The sequence below is a fragment of the Bos grunniens genome, chromosome 3, assembly GCF_055505025.1.
Source record: "Bos grunniens cultivar Pamir isolate PY7600 chromosome 3, Bosgru_T2T1.0, whole genome shotgun sequence".
Classification (NCBI taxonomy): domain Eukaryota; kingdom Metazoa; phylum Chordata; class Mammalia; order Artiodactyla; family Bovidae; genus Bos; species Bos grunniens.
In genome coordinates, this window is record NC_141167.1 from 89595741 (window position 1) to 89617656 (window position 21916).

Consider the following 21916-nt stretch of genomic DNA (forward strand, 5'->3'; position numbering starts at 1 on the left):
CCCCCTCCTACTCCACAAGGCCTCTCATATTTATGCTCATGAGAGCTGCATGAGATGGTGCCAACCAACCTGTGCCAGGCACCCTGCCAGGGATTATACACACATCATTATACAGCGACCCTGTAAGTGTCTTATTAGATCCATTTCGCAGATGAGGAAACTAAGGCATGGTGGCCACTGAATGATTTGCTCTGGGCAACACAGCCAGTAAATGACAGAACTGGGCCCAAACCCAAGTCCGTCTTGGCTTCAGTGCCCTGGCTTGTCTCAGTGAACCACATGAGGACAGTACACATCAATTATGCCAAAACCCCAATTGTCACTTTGGGCAGACATTCTTCAGTGTCTTAATGGATAAGACTTGCTTCATAGGTCAGGCCAGCTGCTAGGGGCAGTGTGTCACTGGGTCAATTGTCTGTGCTCCATCTCCCGCCAAAGCTCAGCTCAGCAGGAGGTTACCCTGGGCCAGTGGTGAAGCCAGCCCCCTCTCCCTCCACACTCTACGTGCTGCTCCTGCAGGGAGCATATTAGACAATGCTGTCCTAGAACCATGTCACTTTAGTTCCCTGCTGAAACGTATTCCCAGACAATCTTATCCTCTCTGCTTTTTATTAAAGGTAAATATAGAAAGCTGTCAGTGGAAGTATGTCTTGCATTTCATCATGACCCAAGATACTATCTACTGCTGTGTTCCCTGCAGAAAGTTCCTAAGGATACATTTCGCCAAGCAGTTTAGTGCTAGGGGAACAAAAAAAAAAAAAAGCTGCTTTCCTTAATAAACTAGCCTGCTTTGTTGAACTGCTGAGTGGGAGAGTTTTGCATAATTTGGTTTTTCGTGGGCAGCCAAGAAGCTCAGCACTGGGGTCCTGTCTCAGTAATCACTCTCTGCTTACATCTCCCGTGACATCTATATGCCCCATACCAGGGGCATGGAACTCTTCATGCCCCTCCTTTTACTATCAACGGTTCCCAATCTTTTTATAAGTAGTTACTGCTGCTGCTAAGTCACTTCAGTCGTGTCTGACTCTGTGTGACCCCATAGACGGCAGCCCACCAGGCTCCGCCATCCCTGGGATTCTCCAGGCAAGAACACTGGAGTGGGCTGCCAACTCCTTCTCCAATGCATGAAAGTGAAAAGTGAAAGTGAAGTTGCTCAGTTGTGTCGGACTCTTAGCGACCCCATGGACTACAGCCCACCAGGCTCCTCCGTCCATGGGATTTTCCAGGCAAGAGTACTGGAGTGGGATGCAATTGCCTTCTCTGTTTTATAAGTAGGCAAGGTGTAAGGTGGGCTGCCATCTATGGGGTCGCACAGAGTCGGATACAACTGAGGAACTTAGCAGTAGCAGTAGCAGCAGCAAGGTGTAAATGATAATTTCACAGAACTATCATTATAAGGAGGGGCCTCCCTGGTAGCTCAGCGGTAAAGAATTTGCCTGCAGTGCAGGAGACACAGGTTTGATCCTTGGGTCAGGAAGACACCTTGGAGAAGAAAATGGCAACCCACTCCAGTATTCTTGCCTGGGAAATCCCATAGACAGAGGAGCCTGGCAGGCTACAGTCCATGGGGTTGCAAAAGAGTGGGTTCATGACTTAGCGACTGAACAACAACATTACAAGGTCTGTTAGTGTTTATTTCAAAGGCAGGCCTGAAGCTTGATTATCTCACGCTGTTATACAAGATTCTTGTCATTCCCTGCACCCCCATGATTTTGGGGTAAGGATTTTATTTGAAAAGTGGGCCATAATCATATTTTACATTATCAGTTTGGACTAAAGAGAAAAAAAACTATTGAGACTGGAAATGCCCTCTGGGATTAAGTGAGCACTTTGGGAAAAGCTTTCAATACAATGCTTGAAGCCTCAGTGTCTAGCAGGATCCAGTAAATGCTCCCTTAGGAACGATGCTTATAGAGCATAATATGATGACTCCCCAGGTAGAACTTGTTTTTATTTATGTAACCCCTCCCACTTCCACAAAGGATTGAAGTTACTACAAGCTGAGTCAGTAGCTTCCTCTTGTGTCCTCCCACGTCAGCTCACACATTCCTCTGTTGGAGCATTCATTACACCACTCTGTAGTTATTTATTTACATGACTGCTCCTCTCACTAGCTGGTAAACCCCCAGTATATAGTAAACTCCTTGAATACACTCCGTAAGAAATTATGTCTATTCATGTTTTTGTCTCCCTCCCAATCCCCTTATCGCAAAAGTACCAAGAGCCTGAAACAGTACCTGGGACATAGGAAACCTACAATAAATTCTTACTGAATGTGTGATGTATTATTATTCTCAGGTCTTTCTGCTCCTTACATTGCAAGAATGCTGACCATACCTCTCTACGGCCAGTGAGGCATCAGAACGGATCTAGGAGACCGCTTCCTCAACAAAAATAGCATTTTGCATCTAACTTCAATTGCACACCAATATAGATAGACAGCAGCAGTTCTCTGGTCAAAGTTTGGGTCTGGTCAAAAGGACCCTCAGACAAACTGTCTGATATTTACATTAGAGTTTGTGGTTTCAGCATTTAAACATGCAATTGTCTGTTTCATTCTCTCATCTCTGTGATATGTCTAAAATGGTGCCCTCTACAAACACACACACACAAACACACCCACACTCTCTCTCTCACACATGCACTCGCTAACGTGTTTCCTGTATTACTCCTTTCACAACCAAAATTGTTTATCAGAGTTTATTCCTTTCTTCACTTGTCAGGTCACTGCTCTACCTGCAGGACCCAGAACCACCTCTGGCCCTGACTGGCCCATTTAATGTGACACATGATGTAAGGGGCTCATGAAACCCTGGATCATTGTGTTTGGTGTGAGGTTTCCAGGATGTGAGGACTTGGGGCAGGAGGAAGCACCAGAGGAGTCTGATGCCCACAGTCTGATGTTCAAGGTCAAACCTGGAACAAGCACTCCAGGTTCTTCACTAGAAGAAATGTTGATAATCCACATGGTTGGGCATCCATAAGGATGTTACATCCCCAGCTCCTGTGTTTTCTTAGGGTTGATTCAGTCTCTCGCTGAAGGGCTCTATCGGTGTTCTGCTTCACTGGCTCCTCTGTCACTTTGGTCCCCATCTCTCTGAATCTCCAAACAGCCTTCGACCTTCCAATCAAGGCTGTATTTGATGTTTTTTTTCTTCTTTCATGGCTGCACTTGATCCTTGACCAATCTGCCGATCAGCAGCCCATGCAGTGGGTGCCACAGTGGGTGCTAATGAGTCACACCTAGAGCACCCCAGATGTGCTGAATGGATGCTCAGTTGTGTGGAGACGCTTGACAGCACTGCACACCTGTGCCTCTTCATCCCGGTGCCAGGCCTGTCCCTACTCTGCTCCCGGAGAGAAATCACTGGTGGGTCCATCCCTGTGCTGTGAAACACGCCCATCTGTCTTTTTTGAACTCTGTTTCTAAATGGATGATGGTGGACAAATTCTTCATTCTGAGTCTGCCTTTCCCCCTTGATAACTTGAACAAGGGCGGAGGAAGCAATGTGGGCATGGCAGCTGGCACAGAACTGGGCCCACAGCCTGGCTTACCACCCCCTGTGCCAGTGTGTGAGCGCTACTGGGGAGGGTCTGTGTTGCCCCATTAAGGCTACTCCAGACCCAGCCCAGTGCTCCCCTTAAGAGGTGCTTGATGAATATTGAACAGAAGGAAAATCATTCCATACCTACCACCCTCCGCAACTGTGAGATACAGGCCTGCTGGGAAGCACTGAGGACACGCTCCCCAGACACTGGTCTCTTCAGGGCTGACTCTCCCAGTCTCACAGGAGCAGCTCTACTCCCACCCAGCTCCCCTGTCGGTGCTCCTGGCTTCTGAAACAGGAAGCTCCCAAGGGAGATTTGCAGGAGGCAGTGCCCTCTTTTTCTCTCTTCTCCGTGCTTGCCAGGGTAACCTTGCTTACCCTGTTCCAAGTGGTGTGTCAGCACTGGGAATGGTGCCCACCCACCCAGGGAAGCAGAAGCAAGGGACCTTGTTGGGCTCACAGAAGTCCCACCCATAACTCTTCGGAGTGCCTCAGATCTAAAAATGCTCAGTTCCAGACATGCAGCCTGCTGGTCACTAGCCCCTAAGAGCCACTCAGGCCCCCCACTTGCCACAGGTGATGCTCTCCCAGTGCCGGTCTCAGATTACCCCAGGCACTAATCACAGTTTCCATTTCTCATGTGTCGTTCATTCTGGAGGACCATGCACATCACTCAACGCTGTTCACCACTATGAGGGGCCCCTCCCGCGCAGGCTGTGAGGGTTGCTGAATGTTACAGCCACCTTCTGTCAAAACAGCTGCACGGCACAGGAGGCACATGAGGTTCATCATTTAACTTGAATTACATTTATTCATATTTGTTCTTGACCCTAAACACCAAACATCATCGACTCTTTCATTACCCCTGGAATATTTCTTAATTTCAAAGGAACAAAGAAATAAATTTCTTTTAGGTCATGGGTTTAGACTCAGAGCCAGGCTGTGGAGCCAGTTCCAATCACTCCAGTCTTCCAAGATAACATCTCGTTCTGTCCCTGTCCCTCCAAGATGAGTCAATTTGCTCTGGCCATTCCCAGGGGAAGGCTAGACCTTGCTTTAATGACCATGACTTCAGCTGGGGCAACAGAACTCTAGGTCACTGCAAGATGGCCCAGCCCGTGCTCCCCCCTCCCCCTACTCCCACCCCGCGCTGAGTGCCCATGACTAGGGCTTTTTGTGTGATTTGGCAGTTGGCACCCTCTCCCTTTCCTGCCAATAATGGTGGCTGTTGTTTCTGAGCAAATGGAACAAATGACCAACGTGAACTCCATGCAATCTATGAACTGAAAACATCTGCAGGGAGGCGAGGGCAGCCACTGGCTGGGGTGGGACTTGGAGAGGCAGAGGAGGGGCGGGGGAGGGAGATTCAAGAACCCCTGTACCACCTGCCCTGGGCCGCTCCTTCAGTCCCACTGCAAACTTGAGAGCTGGGTGTTGCCAGTCTCTGCGCATGAGAGACAGAGGTGAGCAGCTCAAATCCTGAATTGGATAGTAAGACGGCCCCAGGGGCTGCTCTTCTCCTAGAGACGGAACCTCTAGAGGAAAGGGCGTGTTCTTGACCTAGACTCTAACCTGGAAAGGCCTTTCTGAGCATCCTGTGGACTGGTTACTGTCCCCGGGGCAGGTGAGGGGACCACACTACACGATACGACATAGACTAGGTCACAGGGGCTGCCCAGCTAGGACTCTCACCAGGTAAGACTGAGACTCAGTCCCTGGGTCTGGGAGAGGAGGCACCAGTTTCCTAAACTGCCCCCTGCTGGTCCTCAGCCGGGCTTATTTGATGAAGGAAACACCAGCTGAGAGTTTTCAGGCCCTGGATGTTGGGTCAGCTAGGAGAAGGGCAAGGATGGGGCTACGTGCTCCCTCATGTCAGTCTCGCCCAGCAGATGACAAGGAAGGAGGTCCCTGCAAAGATCCAACGATCCCTTGCGCCGAGGCCGCAGGACCCGTTCTCACAGGCAGCTGAGCTCAGCCGTGGGCCTGAGAACTAGAGGGAGGCAGGAACACGGAAGTGAATGAAACTCACGGAGTCTGGTGTGTGGGGGGGAGTGGGGGGTGGTGTCAGGGCGCGAGGGTGAGGATTCGTGCCCCGGGCACCCCCCAGGAGTCACAGTACCATCAGCTCAGCTCCCTGGCTCTAACGCGGTGAGGAGGGGTGGGGCTGTGAAGCTGATTCATTCGCCACACAATCTGAGGATGCTGGTGGTTCACCCGGCCGCAAGTGCTCCTCCGGAACTCTGAGAGAACTGGAAGCCGGAGGGGTGTTCCCCGAAGACCGCGTGCGTGAGCTAGTCCGGTCCGCATAACCTGGCCCAGAGAGCGGCGCCCCCGTCAGGATCAGGTCCAGCCGGGTGCTCATGCTTTGCGGGCGGCCCCAAGAATCCTGGAACTGCAGTTTCGCAATGCCCGCAGTATGCAGTCACCGGGATGGGTGACTGACTTGGAGGCTGTGTCTCCTTTCCCCGCTCCCATCCCCAGAACCGGGGATCGTCCCACAATCCTCTTGTAAGAGGAGCCAGGCTTGGCCTCTGCCTGTCAGGACAGGGCCCTGGGCAGCTGCCTTGCCACACGGCCCGCCCTTGCCTTCCACGACCCTGCACACATCACCTGTAGTCCAGTGGCCTAAGCAGGAAGCTGCTCTCAGGGCCTCTGAGAAAGGAGAGCAAGGAGGAGGGCCGAGAGGAAGTCACAAAGATCAGCTTAAAAATAACTCTCCTCTCCATGTCAGACGTGCGCGTGGAGCCAAGTTCTGACAGCGGTGGCTCGAGGCGGGGTCTGAAAGCCCCAAAGTGAACCAGCAGACACCCATCTGGGAGCACACGCTGTGTCCTTATCAGCCTTAGCAAGCCCCTGCCGAAACCCTGTCTTCTCAGAAACTTCCGCCCAACCAGCAGCTGTTTCCTCCCCTATATTTAAACAACCAGGTTAGTGAACTGGAGAGAGCGCTGCTGCCCGCCCCAGGAAGAACACAGTTTCCCATGGAACACATAGGGCACAGGATGACCCTGAGGGCCTGTGGCCTGTGCTGGGCTCCTGCCTGGCTTCTGCTGGGTGAGTGGGGCCCAGAGTTCCAGGGAAGGCCTCCAGCCCCATGGTCCCGGCAGTGAGGCAGGAGACCTGGGGGGAGGGTGTGCCCAGATGGTTTTCTGGGTGTGAGCAGTGTGTGATACCTTCCAACACTGAATGGGGTGAAGGGGACCCCCAAGAAAGCCAGAGATCCATGAAACAATGCCTGTGTCACAGCCCCAGCCCCGAGCACCAAGGAGTGCAACTCCTCAACGAGTCTTTGGATATAGTCAGGCCTCTTGGCTATTTTGGGGGGCTTCCCAGGTGGCGCTAGTAGTAAAGAACCTGCCTGCCAATGCAAGATATGTAAGAGACCTGACCTGGGTTCAAGCCCTGGGTCAGGAAGATCCTCTGGAGAAGGGAATGGCAATTCACTCCAGTATTCTTGCCTGGAGAACCCCGTGGACAGAGGAGCCTGGCGGGCTACAGTCTATGGGGTCGCAAAGAGTTGGACATTACGGAAGTGACTTAGCATGCATGCATTCTCTTGGCTATTTTTAGCTGCCATTTCCACCCTTATCTAAACAGAGCTGTTTGTTTAGAGGAAGACACATCTTTACCAGGGACCTTTTCCTGGTTCTGCTGGATCCCTGGGCCCAGGCTACTGTGGTCTCATCCCACTAGACACACATACACACACACACACACACACACACAGTACTAGCCTCATGAAACATTTAGTGAAAGGAAGAGCGTTTTAGGAATCCTCTAGAAAATATCCTCACATGGCAGAAAGTACTAGTGCTGAGTAATGGTCTACATCTCTCTTAGGATGCCCGGCCTGTGCCATTACCAAGAAATGTTCTCTATGAGCGGCTTGATGCTGCTCAGCAAGGCAAGGAGACTTTGCTGGACTTACTAGTTGTCATTGTACAAGAGCAAGAACTGCTCCTATCACTTGCGTGCTGCTCCCCTTCCCTTGTCCTCACGTACCCCAGGCTGTTTCTCCCAGCTGGCACTAGAGATAGAGACTTGCCTTTACGTTGTTCTTTCCATCCTTAAACACAGAACGCGCCAACTAACTGAATATAAAGTAGGATATTTTATATCCTGGAATCCGCCCTGAGGTGAGCATTTCTAAATTTCAACCTCTCAAAGCACAGGCTAGAGTCCTAACTGGGACTTCCTTGATGGCTCAGTGGTAAAGAGTCTGCTTGAAATGCAGGAGACCTGGGTTCAATCCTTAGGTTGGGAAGATCCCCTGGAAATCCACTCCAGTATTCTTGACTGGAGGATCCCATGGACAGAGGACCCTGGTGGGCTGCAGTCCATGGGAGTCACAAAAGAGTTGGACATGAATGAGCTTCTAACAACAGAGTCCTACCTGAATTCAGAACCCCAGCTCTACTCCTTAGGACTGTGTGGGTTTGAGCAAGTTGCTTTGTTTGGAGCATCTTTCCATATGTGTAAAATAAGACTGAAATCGGCTAATGAGAGAGCCATATCAAAGGTTGTCAAGGGGATTCAATGAGGTGATATTTATAAACACCTGGCAACTTGCCCAGCACCTCATACTGGGTCCTTTGAGGGCTGATGAACTTGATATTGATGTGCAAATTGTCCGTTTCTGTTTGGTTTGTTTGGTCTGTTTGGTTCCCCTTCATGGTTCATATAAAAAAGTTCAGAGCTTCTGATTAAAATCAGTGCCCCTCTCAGCACTGTCTCCATAACAACTCCCCTTGTAATAACAGAAAATATCAGTTGAGCAGTTGCTAAACTATGCAAATACGTCCTTTGTATGTGTTAACACATCTCTGTGAAGCAGGTATCACTGTTGTCCTCATTTTATAGATAAGTAGACTAAGGTTAAATGACTTGACCACGAATATACAGGTAGTAAATGGTTAAGCCAGGATTTGGATTCAGGCAGGCTGGCTCCAGAGTCACTACTTAAAACCTCTTTGCTACCCCTGCATTAACTACTGAGTGCACTTCAGGTAGCTCTGCTGGGGACTTTTCCAGAACCTAAGACAGACTTGCACAGCCCTTTCTTCCCCAGAATCTGGTTTTCAGTTAGCCCCACTGAATTGATCGTTGGGTGATGATAGTACCATTGATCTAGCACCTTCATATTTTATGCCAGACACTTGTATACATTATCTCTCAACCAGGATTTCCAAGCCTCAGCTCTATTGACTTAATTTTTTGCTGTGAGAAGCAGTCTATGCATTGTAGAATGTCTAGAAATATCCATGGCCTCTACCTGCTAAATGCTAATAACACTTCCTCCCCCAAGTCAAGATGATCAAGGATGTATCTAGATGTTACAAAATGTTTCCTGGGCAGGGTGGGGATGGGGGTGCAAAATCACTCCCAACTGAGAGCTACTGCACTAAATGAGAAGGCAATGGCACCCACTCCAGTACTCTTGCCTGGAGAATCCCATGGACGGAGGAGCCTGGTAGGCTGAAGTCCATGGGGTCACTAAGAGTCGGATACGACTGAGCAACTACACTTTCACTTTTCACTTTCATGCACTGGAGAAGGAAATGGCAACCCACTCCAGTGTTCTTGCCTGGAGAATCCCAGGGGCGGGGGAGCCTGATGGGCTGCTATCTATGGGGTCGCATAGAGTCAGACATGACTGAAGTGACTTAGCAGCAGCAGCACTAAATGAGAAGTCTGACCTTCAGAGGTTAAGCAGTTTTCCCAAGGTCATAAGGCTGGCAGGCAGCAGAGATAGAATCTGAACCAAAGTTTGTCCACACCAAAACCGGGTGTTTTCCAGTCTGTCGTGCTGTCTCAGTAAAGAAGGCAGAATACCAAAGAACTGATGCCTTCGAATGCTGGAGAAGATTCCTGAAAGTCCCTTGGACAGCAAGGAGATCAAACCAGTCACTCTTAAGGGAGATCAACCTTGAATATTCACTGGAAGGACTGATGCTGAAGCTGAAGCTGAAGCTCCAATGTTTTGGTCATCTGATGCTAACAGCTGACTCATTGGGAAAGTCCCTGAGGCTGGGAAAGATTGAAGGCAGAAGGATAAGAGGGTGTCAGAGGAGGAGATGGCTGGACAGGATCACCAATGCAATGATCATGAATTTGGCAAACTCCAGGAGATGGTGAGGGACAGGGAGGCCTGGCTTGCTGCAGTCTATGGGGTCACAGAGTCGGACATGACTGGGCAACTGAACAACAACATGCTGTCTACTATATAAAGTTAAAGTTAAAATGTTAGTCATTCGGTCATATCCCACTCTTGACCACCTTGTAGACTGTAGCCCGCCAGGCTCCTCTGTCCATGGAATTCTTCAGACAAGAATACTAGAATGGTTAGTCATTCCCTTCTCCAGAAGATCTTCCCAACCTAGGGATGGAACCCATGTCTCCTGCATTGCAATCAGATTCTTTACCATCTGAGCCACCAGGGAAGCCCCAGGTCTATAAAAGGAAGGTGTGAACTCAATACTGAAATCTATGGGCCCAGAGGCAATAGCATCAATAAACCGGTTCCCCAACCCCTAAGACTGTTCAAATTCTGAACTTACAACTTCTGGCTACCGCTTATCCAAGCAAAATCTAGATCTTAGACTTTGGGAGTTAAATCAACTGAGATTTAGGCCACTCTGCCAAGGCTGGGGATTTAAGCTCTTCTTTACAATCCCATCTCCCCTTCATGTGCTAAGAGCTTAGTTTGGACATCCACCACACTGGTTCTTCTGGAACCATGGGAAGGCTGCATTCTTTGGAAAATCATGGCAGCTCTTCCAGCAGCTTGTCCACAGCCACTTTCTAGAAAAATGCTGAGGCCAGAATCCCAACCCAAACTTCTGCCTGAGTTCTATCTCCTTTGGTTCTGAGTTCATTGATTAAAACCTTCGTGGGCATACTGTCGTACTGAGTGAAGTAAGTCAGATAGAGAAAGACAAGCATCATACGGTATCGCTTATATGTGGAATCTACAAAATATGGTACAAATGAACTTATTTACAAAACAGAAATAGAATCATAGATATAAAGAACAAATTTATGGTTATCGGGGGAAAAGGGAAGAGGGATAAACTGGGAGTTTGGGATTGACATATACACACTACTATATATGAAAAAGATAACTAATAAGAACCTACTGTATAGCACAGAGAACTCTACTCATACTCTGTAATGGCCAATATGGGGGAAAAAATCTAATAAAAAAAGAGTAGAACTTAACTGTGTAAGTAGAACTTAGTGTATAACTTAATGGTACACCTGAAGCTAACACACCACTGTAAATCGACTACACTCCAATAAAAATTAAAAAATAAAATAAAATCTTCATAGACATTAAATGGACTGAATTTGCACATTATACCAATTCCTGTGATGCAGAATGATGCCTAATTGAACAGAGACTGCCAGGCACATGAAGATAAGGTTGCATATGGAAACATCCTTCATAGCAGAACTTCAAGCCTAGATTTCTTTCATCATTTGTCGTTCTTTGCTTCCCTCCCCTGGTTTTTTCTCTTCTTTGCTGAACCCTGTCGTGCACAGATAGCTATCACTGTTAACATGGTGGAAGCTAGAAAACAAAGAACCCCTTTTCATATGGCCTTCTTTATGCAAAAATAACTACTAAAAGTAAATTCTGCTGAAAACTAAGTCATCACAAAGAATAGGTTCACCGCCGGAGCCCACTTGCTTACTTTGATGAGGGAAATGATAACAGCAGCTGCAACCCATGTTCATAAAGCCCAAAAGCCTCGGCAGCCACAGTAACTGTGTGGCCGGTAGCTGCCATCTCACGGTTCCTCAAAAGCCCCCTATAGAGTTCCTCTCGCCTGGAGTCATCACAGAAGAATTTTCATTATGAGATCATAAGATCAGCAGTCTCCAGAACAAGACAGTGGGCAGATGGTGGCAAAAGAATGAGAGTAAGTCTCAGGTTCCAATGCAAGAATTGGAAAGACTGGGACTTTTACTTTATAAAATTTTATAGTTTCTCAACCATGTTAATAGAAGGGGAGATGAAAGTCAGTGGTAAAGACATAGAAACGGACTCAGAGGAACTTGTCAGTGTAAGAGACTGTTTGGGACTCACACCATCCATTTTTCAAACATATTTTAAAGCAGTATTTTTCAAACTGCAGATCCCAATCCCCTGTAGAAGTACGAAATCAATTTACAGTTGATCTGATCAGAGTATATTTTCGATTAAATGGAATGGAATGAAATGTGTGTATCAGATTACACTGCACATAGCAAGAGTAATTTTGTTTCAGTTATGTTCCAGTGTGCAGTGGATAGCAGTCGAAAATGAATTCTTTGGTTTTACACCCTTACTGGAAGATAGTTAACATGCTAAAAATTTCACATACGTAATGTACAAAATCTGATAAATTTTTACATATGTGAAACCATCACCATAATCAAGATAGCATATCCATTGCTCCCAAGAGTTCTCTCATGCCCCTTGATAATCCCTCCTTCACTCATTAACTACTGACCTGCTCTTTGTTACCATAGTTTGCACTTTGTAGAAAATTATATAAATGGGTTCAAACAGTAAGTATGCACTCCTTTTCACTGACTTTTTCACATAATTACTTCAAGATTTATCAATGTTCTTATGAGAATCAATGGTTCATTCATTGTCATTGCTGTGTAGGATGCTGCTGCTTAGATCTATCACAATTTGCTTATGCATCGCCTGTTGATGGACATCTGGATTGTTCCCAGTTTGGGATTCTTACAAATAAAAGCGCCATAAACATTTACACACAAGTTTTTATGTGGACACATATCTTCTTGGATAAAAATAAGATTATGGAATAAATGAATCATACAGTAGATGTAGATTTAGCTTCCTTAGAAACTTCCAAAGCATTTTATTTTTTTTACCATTTTACACTCCCACCAATAATGAATGCCAGTAATTTTTGCCAGTGCTTGGAATGGCCAGTTGATTTAATTTGGCCATTCTAGTGGTTACACAGTAGTACATCATTGTTTGGATTTGTCTATCCCTAATGACCAATGAGGACTTCCCTGGTGGCTCAATTGATAAAGAGTTTGTCAGCAATGTGGGAGACCTGGGTTCGATCCCTGGGTTGGGAAGATCCCCTAGAGAAGGAAATGGCAGCCCACTCCAGTACTCCTGCCTGGAGAATCCCATGGACTAAGGAGCCTGGTAGCCTACAGTCCATGGGGTCGAAAAGAATCCGACACGACTGAGAGACTTCACTTCACTTCACTTCATTTCACTTCACTTCATCTCTAAGTCAAACTAAGGTCATGGCAACCCACTGGTATTCTTGCCTGGAGAATCCCCATAAGGAGCCTGGCAGGTTACATGGGGTTGCAAAGAGTCAGACACAACTGAGCGACTAAGCACACAATGACTAATGAGATTGAGCGTCTTTTCGTATACTTATTTGACATTTGTCTCTATTTTTAATTAGATTTCTAATCTTCTTATAGAGTTGTTAGAGTTCTTTATTTTAATTACAAATCCTTTGTCAGACATATATTCTGCATATATTTTCTCCAGTCTTTAGCTAAACCTTCTACTTTAAAAAAAAAAAAGAATGCCTTTGGAAGAACAAAAGTTTTAATTTTGATTATTTATTTTTACTTTTATACCCAGTTTCCTTATTTTTGGTTGTGTCTTTTGTGTTTTTTGCATCATATTTAAGGAATCTTTGCCAGGTCCAAGGCTACCAAGACTTTCCTCTGTGTTTTCTCCTACAAATTTTATAGTTTTAGCCTCATATTCAAGTCTATGATCCATTTCAGGTTGCTTTTTGTATAAGATGTTAAGTAAGGGTTGAGGGTTACTTATTGCATTTGTTATTGTTGTTTAGTTGCTAAATCATGTCCAATTCTTTCGTGACCCCATGGACCATAGTAGCCCACCAGGCTCCTCTGTCCATTGGATTTTCCAGGCAAGAATACTGGAGTGGGTTGCCATTTCCTTCTCCAAGGGATCTTCCCAACCCAGGGATCAAACCTGTGCCTCCTGGCAGGTTTGATCCCTGGGTTGGGAAGGCAGGCAGATTCTTCACTGTCTGAACCACCAGGGAAGCACCATTTATTGCATATGGCTATCCAATTGTTCCAGCACCATTTGCTGAAAAGACGGTCCTTTTCCCATTCAGTTATCTTGGCATCTTTCTTGAAAATCAATTGACCATACAGTCCATGGGGTTGCTAAGAGTCGGACACGACTGAGCGACTTCACTTTCATTTTTCACTTTCATGCATTGGAGAAGGAAACGGCAAGCCACTCCAGTGTTCTTACCTGGAGAATCCCAGGGATGGGGGAGCCTGGTGGGCTGCCCTCTATGCGGTCGCACAGAGTTGGACACAACTGAAGCGACTTAGCAGCAGCAGCAGCAACATGATATCATCTTAATTGTTGTGTTTTATAGTCAGTCTTGAAATTAAGTAGTGTTATTACTCCAACTTAGTTCTTCTCTTTCAAAGTTGTTTTGAGTAGTCTGTCTTTTCGATTTTCATACACATTTTAAAATTAGTTTTTCAATTTCTTCCAAAAAGTCTCTGGGAATTTGATTGAGATTGTGTTGAATTTGAGAGATCAGTTTGGGAGAGAGAACTGCCATCTCAACAACACAGAACCTTAAAATACAGTATCTGAAGACAATGTATCCATTTTATTAGGCCTTCTTTAATTTCTTTCAGCAATGATCTGGCTTTTAGTATTCAAATTTTGCATATTTTTTGTTAGTTTTATCCTTAAGTATTGTTCGTTGCTATTACAATATTCATTGCTGTTACAAATGGTATTGTTTTTAAATTCAATTTTCTAATTGCTCATTACCAGAGTAAAGAAGTACAATTAATTTTTGCGTATTGAACTTACATAAGATTTTCTACATAGACAATCATGTCATCTGCAAATAAAGATAATTTACTCATTTTCTAAACAGAATATCTGTTCTTTCTTTCCTTGCCTTATTCTGCTAGCTAGGACCTCCTTTACAATGTTGGATAGAAACAGTGGCGGTGGCCATTTTGCCTTTTTTCTGATCTTAGGAGGAAGATTTTAGCCTTCCAATGTGATACTTGTTGTAGGTTTCTCATAGGTGCTTAATCAGATTAAGGACGTTCCCTTCTGTCACTATTTTACTAAGAATTTATGTCAGTGATATTAGACCTTTGTCAAATATTTTTTATGCATCTATTGACATAATATGATTTCTTTTTATTTCTTAGTCTGTTAATATAGGAATTAAAAATTTGGTTTTGAATTATAGACTGGGCTCTAGGATAAATCCCACTGGAAATCATATATGCTATCCTTTTCAAGTACTGTTAGATTCAATTTACTAAAATTTTAAGAATTTTTGCATTAATTTCATGAAGGGTATCAGTATATAGTTTTCCTATAGGGCAAACCTGATTTCAGTATCAAAACAGCACCAGTTTCATAGACTCATTTGGGAAGTATTCTCTTCATTTTGCTGAAAGAGCTTTGGTTAAATTGATGATATTTCATCCTTAAATATTTGATAAGATTTGCTCATGAAGTCATCTGGCCCCAGAGTTTTCTTTATAGGAAGATTGTTTAACTAGAATTTAAACTTATTTAGCTTTGTCTTTCAAAAATTTTAAACAATTTTACTTAAATTGTTGAATTTATCAGTAAAGCTGTAAATAATATTCACAGATCAAACCAGTCAATCCTAAAGGAATTCAACCCTGGATATTCATTGGAAGGACTGATGCTGAAGCTGAAGCTCCAATACTTTGGCTACCTGATGCAAAGAACCAGCTCATTGGAAAAGACTCTGATGCTGGGAAAAACTGAAGGCAAAAGGAGGTGGCAGAGGAAGAGATGGTTAGATAGCATCACAGACTCAATGGGCATGAATTAGAGAAACTACAAGAGATAGTGAAGGGCAGGGAAACCTGGCATGCTGCAGTCCATGGAGTTGCAAAGAGCTGGATACGACTCAGAACTGAGCAACAATAACAATACTTTTAATGTGTGTGGGACCTGTGGTGATGTGTCCCCACTTTGGTAATTTTGTTTTGTCTTTTTTTCTTGATTAGTCAAGCTAGAGGTTTGTCAATTTTATTGATATGTTTAAAGAGTCAGCTTTTGTTTGATTGTCTCTATTATTTTTGTTTTCTCTTTCATTGCTTTCTGCTGTTATCTTTATTATTTTCTTTCTTCTGCTTGCTTTGGGTTTAATTTACTCATCTTTTTCTAGTTTCTTAAGGTCTCATTGATTTGAGACCTTTCTTTCTTTGTAATAGAGATGCTTACTTCTATACATTTCTTTTTAAACACTGCTTTAGCTGTGTCTACAAATTTTGATATTATATTTTTATCACTCATTTCAATATACCTTTTAATTTACCTTCTGATTTCTTCTGTGACTTATAAATTATTTAGAAGTGTGTTAATATCTAAATGTTTGGGGATTTTCCTAATATCTTTCTATCATTTATTTTTAACTTAATTCCATGTGGTCAGGAAAATGTTTGTAGGATTTAAGCCCTTTTCAGTTTTTTCAGGATTTGTTTTATGTTTCTGTGGTAAATGTTGTATGTGTACTTGCAAAGAGTATACATTCTACTGTTGTTGCATAGATAGTTCTATAAATGCCAATTAGGCATAGTTAATTAATGGTTGTTATTCAGCTTTTCTGTACACTTGCTGACTTTCTATTTGTTCTAATGATTATTGAGTGAGGGTGTTAAAATTCCAGCTATAATTTTGGATTTGTCTGTTTCCTCTCTCAGGTCTATCAGTTTTGTTTAAGTACTTTAAAGCTCTATTATTAACTGCATAGATGTTTAGGATTACTGTGTCCTCTTGATGAATTGACCCTTTTTATCACTATGAAATAACTCTCTTTACCCCTAATTATATTCTTTGCCCTGAAATCTACTTTGATATTAATAGAGTCTATCCAGATTTCCTTTGATTCGTGTTTCCATGTTGTATTATTTTCCATCTTGTTAATTTTATTCTATTTTTATCTTTATATTTACAGTGGATTTCTTTGGAGGCAATATGTAGTTCATTCTTGCTTTTGTACATAAACTGATAATCTGTGCCTTTTAATTAACATTTAATGTAATTATTGATATGGTTAGATTCAAATCTGCCATCTTGTTATATGTTGTTATAACATCTTGTTATATGTTTTCTATTTGTTCCATTGTTCTTCATTCCTTGTTTCCTCTTTCTGTGTCTTCTTTTGGACTATTTTTTAAGAAGGTTTTTTAAAAATAAGCTACTTTATAGAGCAGTATTAAGTTCATAGGAAGAATGGAGCGAAGTACAAAGTTCACAAATATCCCCTGCCCCACAGTACACACAGCCTCCACCGCTACCAACAACCACAGTGTGGGGCTTTTTTGTTATAATTTGTTACAACTGAAGAACCTACATTGACACACAATTATCACCTAAAGTTCATACTTCACTTTTCCCTCTTGGTGGTGTACATTCAGTGGGTTTTAACAAACGTATAACAATATATATCTACTATTATAATATTATACAAAATAGTTTCACTGCTCTAAAAATCCTTACTGTTCCATCTATTAATCCCACCTGCCAACCCCTGACAACCACTGATTATTTTTACCATCTCCACAGTTTTGCCTTTTCCAGGATGTGATACAGTTAGAATTATGCAGTATGTGGTCTTTTCAGATTGGCTGTTTTCACTTAGTAATATGTCTTTCATGTTCCTTCTTTTCATGGTTTGATAGCTCATTTATTTTTAGTGCCAAGTGATATTCCATTGTCTGGATGCACCACAGTTTATTTGTCCAGTCACCTCCTGAAAGTCCTCTTGGTTGCTTCCATGTTTTGCCAATATGAATAATGCGGCCATAAAAATCCATATGCAGGTTTTTGCATAGACATGTTTTCCAACTTGTCTGGGTAAACACTAAGGAGCACAATATTAGATCACATGATAAAAGAAGTACGTTTAGTTTTACAAGAACCTGCCAAACTGTCTTTCAGAGACAGTGCAGTTTTGCATCCCCACCAACCACCAGCATTTGGTGTAGTCAGTGCTCTAGATTTTGGCCATTTACTGTACGTGTGGTAGTGCTTCACTGTTGCTTTAACTGGCATTTCCTCAATGATGTATGACATAGAGCATATTTTCATGTACTTATTTGAAAATCTGCATATTTTCTTCAGTGAGTTGTCTTTTGCCCTTTTTTAATCTGATTTTTCATTTTCTTATTGCTTCATTTTGAGTTTGTTTCTATTTTCTGATTAACAGTTATTTACCAGATACGTCTTTTGCAAATAGTTTCTCCCAGACTCTGGTTTGTCTTCTCATTCTCTTGACAGTGTCTTCAGCAGAGCAGAATGTTTTCGGTTTAACAAGGGTTAGCTTACGGATTCTTTCTTTCATAGTTGTGCCTTTCCTGCGGTATCTAAAAACTCATCACCATACCCAAGGTCATCTAGATTTCCTCCTATGGCATCTTCTGGAAATCTCATAATTTTGCATTTTACACTGAGGTCTATGATCCACTTTGAGTTAATTTTTGTCAAGGGCACATGGTCTGTGCTAGAGACTTTTTGCATGTGGATGTCCAGTTGTTCTAGCACCACTTGCTGAAATGATTGTCTTTTCTCCATTGTATTGCCTTTGCTCCTTTGTCAAAGATCAGTTGACTATATTTTTGTAGGTCTTTTTCTTGGCTCTCTTTCCCGTTCCATTGATCTATTCATTTGTTCTTTTGCCAATACTGTGCCGTCTCAATTACTGTAACTATATAGTAATTTCACGTAGTATCAGTCTTCCAACTTTGTTCTTCTCTTTCAATGTCATGTTGGCTATTCTGGATCTTTTGCACTTCCACATAAACTTTAGGTTGTTGACAAAATAACTTGATGAGATTTTGATTGGGATCATTTTGAGTCTACAACTCTAGACAGAAGAATTGATATCTTGACAATATTGAGTCTTCCTATCCATCAACATGAAATATTTTTCCACTAATCTATCTCCTTTTTTATGTCTTTCATCAGAGCTTTATAGTTTTCCTCACATAAATCACATAAATATTTTTGTTAGGTTTATTCTCAAGAATTTAATTTTTTAGGGTGCTAATGTAAATAATATTGTTTTCTTTTTCAAATTAAGATTATTACTAATATATAGAGAAACAACTGAGCTTTGTATATTGACTTTGTATCTTGCAACCTTGCAATAATTGTTATTTTAATTCCAGGAGCTTTTTGTTGATTCTTTGGAATTTTTTACATAGATTATCATTTTATCTTCAAAAACTGACAGTTTTATTTCTTCCTTCCCAGTCTGAATACTTTTTATTTCCTTTTGTCTTATTGCATTAGCTAGGATGGGCTTCCCTTGTGGCTCAGCTGGTAAAGAATCTGCCCGCAATGTGGGAGACCTGGATTTGAATCCTTGGTTGGGATGATCCCCTGGAGAAGGGAAAGGCTACCCACTCCAGTATACTGGCCTGGAGAATTCCATGGACTCTATAGTTCATGGGGTCCCAAAGAGTTAGACACGACTGAACGACTTTCACTTTTCACTTTTCCAGTACAATGTGGAAAAGGAATAATGAGAGGGGGCATCCTTGTCCTGTTACTGGAATTATAATTTAAATGATTCCATTTAATATTCTTGGTTGGCTTATTAGCCATAACTCTGTTTTATTATTTTATAACAAAAGATTTGCAAAATACAGTCCACCTTCAAATAATATTATACCATTTAACACATCATATAATGACCTAGAGATACTATATATCCATTTTCCCCTCCCTGGCCTTTGTGCTATTGCCATACATTTTACTTGTGCAAATGTTATAAACCTTTCAATACATTGCTATTATTTTTGCTTTCCAAAGTCAATTATTTTAAAGAGCTTTTTAATAATAAAGAAGTTTTTTTATATCTATATTTACCATTTCTACCACCCTTTGTTCCTTTGATTTCTGTCTTGTATCATTCTCCCTGTAGAAATTCCTTTAACATTTCTGGTTGTACAGGTCTGCTGATTGTGAATTCCTTCAGTTTTTGTATGCCTGGAAAAGCTATTTTTGAATTATCTGCAAGTTATTTTTTAAAAACATTTTTGCGAGGTTTTGACAGATTTTTTTCCCCGCATTTCAAAGATTTTGCTCCATGGTCTTGTGTCTCATTGTTCCTGACATTCATCTTCTTTCATTCTTTGTTGCTCAATATGTAATGTGTCTTCTTTTTTTCCCTTTCTGGCAGCTTTTAAGATTTTATCTTTATCTCTGGTTTTGAGCAATTTGTTTTTTGCTGTAATTATTTATGATTGTTTTGCATGGGGTTCATTAAACTTCTTGGGCCTGTGGCATTATAGTATTCAACAAGTTTGGAAATTTTCAATCATGACTTTTTAAACATTTTTGCTGTTTCTCTCTCTCCTTCAGAGTCTCTATTCACACGTATATTGGGCTGCTTGAAGTTGTACAACTTACTGATGTTCTTAAATTTTTTAACATTTCTTTCTCTCTGATTCATTTGGCATCATTTCTATTGCTAGACCTTCAGGTTTATTGCTCTTTTATACTGTGGTATCTAATCTGTTAATCTCATCCAGTGTATTTATCTTTTTTGTTTTTAATATTTTTTCATTTACTTTATTTTTGACTTTTTGCCATAACTTCATGACAAATAGATGGGGAAACAATGGAAATAGTGACAGACTTTATTTTCTTGGGCTCCAAAAACACTTTGGACAGTGACTGCAGCCATGAAATTAAAAGACGCTTGCTCCTTGGAAGAAAAGCTATGACAAACCTAAACAGTGTATAAAGAGCAGAGACATCACTTTGCTGACAAAGGTCTGTCTAGTCAAAGCTATGGTTTTTCCAGTAGTCATGTATGGATGTGAGAGTTGGACCATAAAGAAAGATGAGCACCAGAGAATTGATGCTTTTGAATTGTGGTGTTGCAAAAGACTCTTGGGAGTCCCTTGGACTGCAAGGAGATCAAAACAGTCTCCTTGCAGTCTCCTAGAGACTAAACCAGTCTGCTTTATTTTCCTAAAGGAAATAAGCCCTGAATATTCTTTGGAAGGACTGATGCTGAAGCTGAAGCTACAATACTTTGGCCACCTGCTGTGAAGAGCCGACTCACTGGAAAAGATTCTGATGCTGGGGAAGCTTGAGGGCAGGAGGAGAAGGGGATGACAGAGGATGAGATGGTTGGATGGCATCACCAACTCGATGGACATGAGTTTGAGCAAGCTCCAGGAGATGGTGAAGGACAGGGAAGCCTGGCATGCTGCCAGGGGTTTGCAAAGAGTCAGATATGACTGAACTACTGAACAACAACATTTTTGACTTCACTTTTGCTTTGCATAGGCTTTTCTCTAGTTGCAATGAGCAGGGGCTTCTCTCTGTGAAGCTCTCTCCGGTTCCCTCCCCGCTCTCTTCTGCAGATTCTAGCCACCTTGTCCTCCCTAGGCTCTCCACCTCTGTTCTCCTCAATCATCAGGCTCTGCCTGGATTTCTCCTCCCTGCTTTGAAACCTAGACACTCTCCCAGAAGTAAGCTGGGAGTAACTGTGGAGCTAACTTCATTTGTTTTCCTTCTCTCAGGGACCACTGTCTTCACAGCTTGATATCCAGTGTTCAAATATTGTTGTTTCATATATTTTATTTGATTTATTACTCATTTCTGGCAGGAAACTAAATCTGCTTCCTTTCACTCCATCTTGTCTGTAATTAAAAGTCTATTATGTATTTTTATATGGGTTGTGGGGTGGGGGAAGTATAAAAATGCTATCTTTGAAAACATATTTCCATACATAATAAAAATTCCATCCATTGCAGAGTTTGGTCTTATAAAGGTCAACCAGCTTTAGAAAATCACTTCTTTAACAGAATGCTCCCAAGTTGCCTTTGTAAATGCACTCAGTAGCTTGCGTAAAGATTGAAAACCTGAATTCAAGTAGCATAAATAATCATTAAGATCATGTACTTCCCTGGTGGCTCAGATCTTAAAGAATCTTCCTGCAATGCAGGAGACCCAAGTTCAATCCCTGGGTTGGGAAGATCCCCTGGAAAAGGGAATGGCTACCCACTTCAGTATTCTTGCCTGGAGAATGCCAAGGACAGAGTGGGCTATAGTCCATGGGGGTCGCAAACAGTCAGACACGACTGAGCATGAGCACGCATGCATGCATGTGGATACACGGGGATAACCCTCTTCTAGGGCCTCATGGTATTTAGTAGCTGAGTAAATATAGCTTCCAAAGTTTCCATGTGCAAGTGCCATTCACACATAGTAAGGCAGAGGAGAATCTGAGGTGTCAGGCAAGGTACAACTCTGCATTTATGCTGCAGCTCTGACCACTTATTAAGGAGCT

General features: G+C 42.8%; 1 protein-coding gene and 1 long non-coding RNA gene across 7 annotated transcripts in view; both read right to left on the reverse strand.

Annotated features, from left to right (window-relative positions):
* ADORA3 (adenosine A3 receptor) overlaps nucleotides 1-21916 on the reverse strand; it is a 154705-nt gene that overhangs the window by 30053 nt on the left and 102736 nt on the right. The gene's annotated exons all lie outside the window — the stretch shown is intronic.
* Nucleotides 4333-5858, reverse strand: LOC147376044 (uncharacterized). The gene is made up of 2 exons (XR_015160673.1): nucleotides 5668-5858; nucleotides 4333-5538 (listed from the first exon to the last, which is right to left on the reverse strand). It is a non-coding gene; the product is annotated as an uncharacterized LOC147376044 (long non-coding RNA).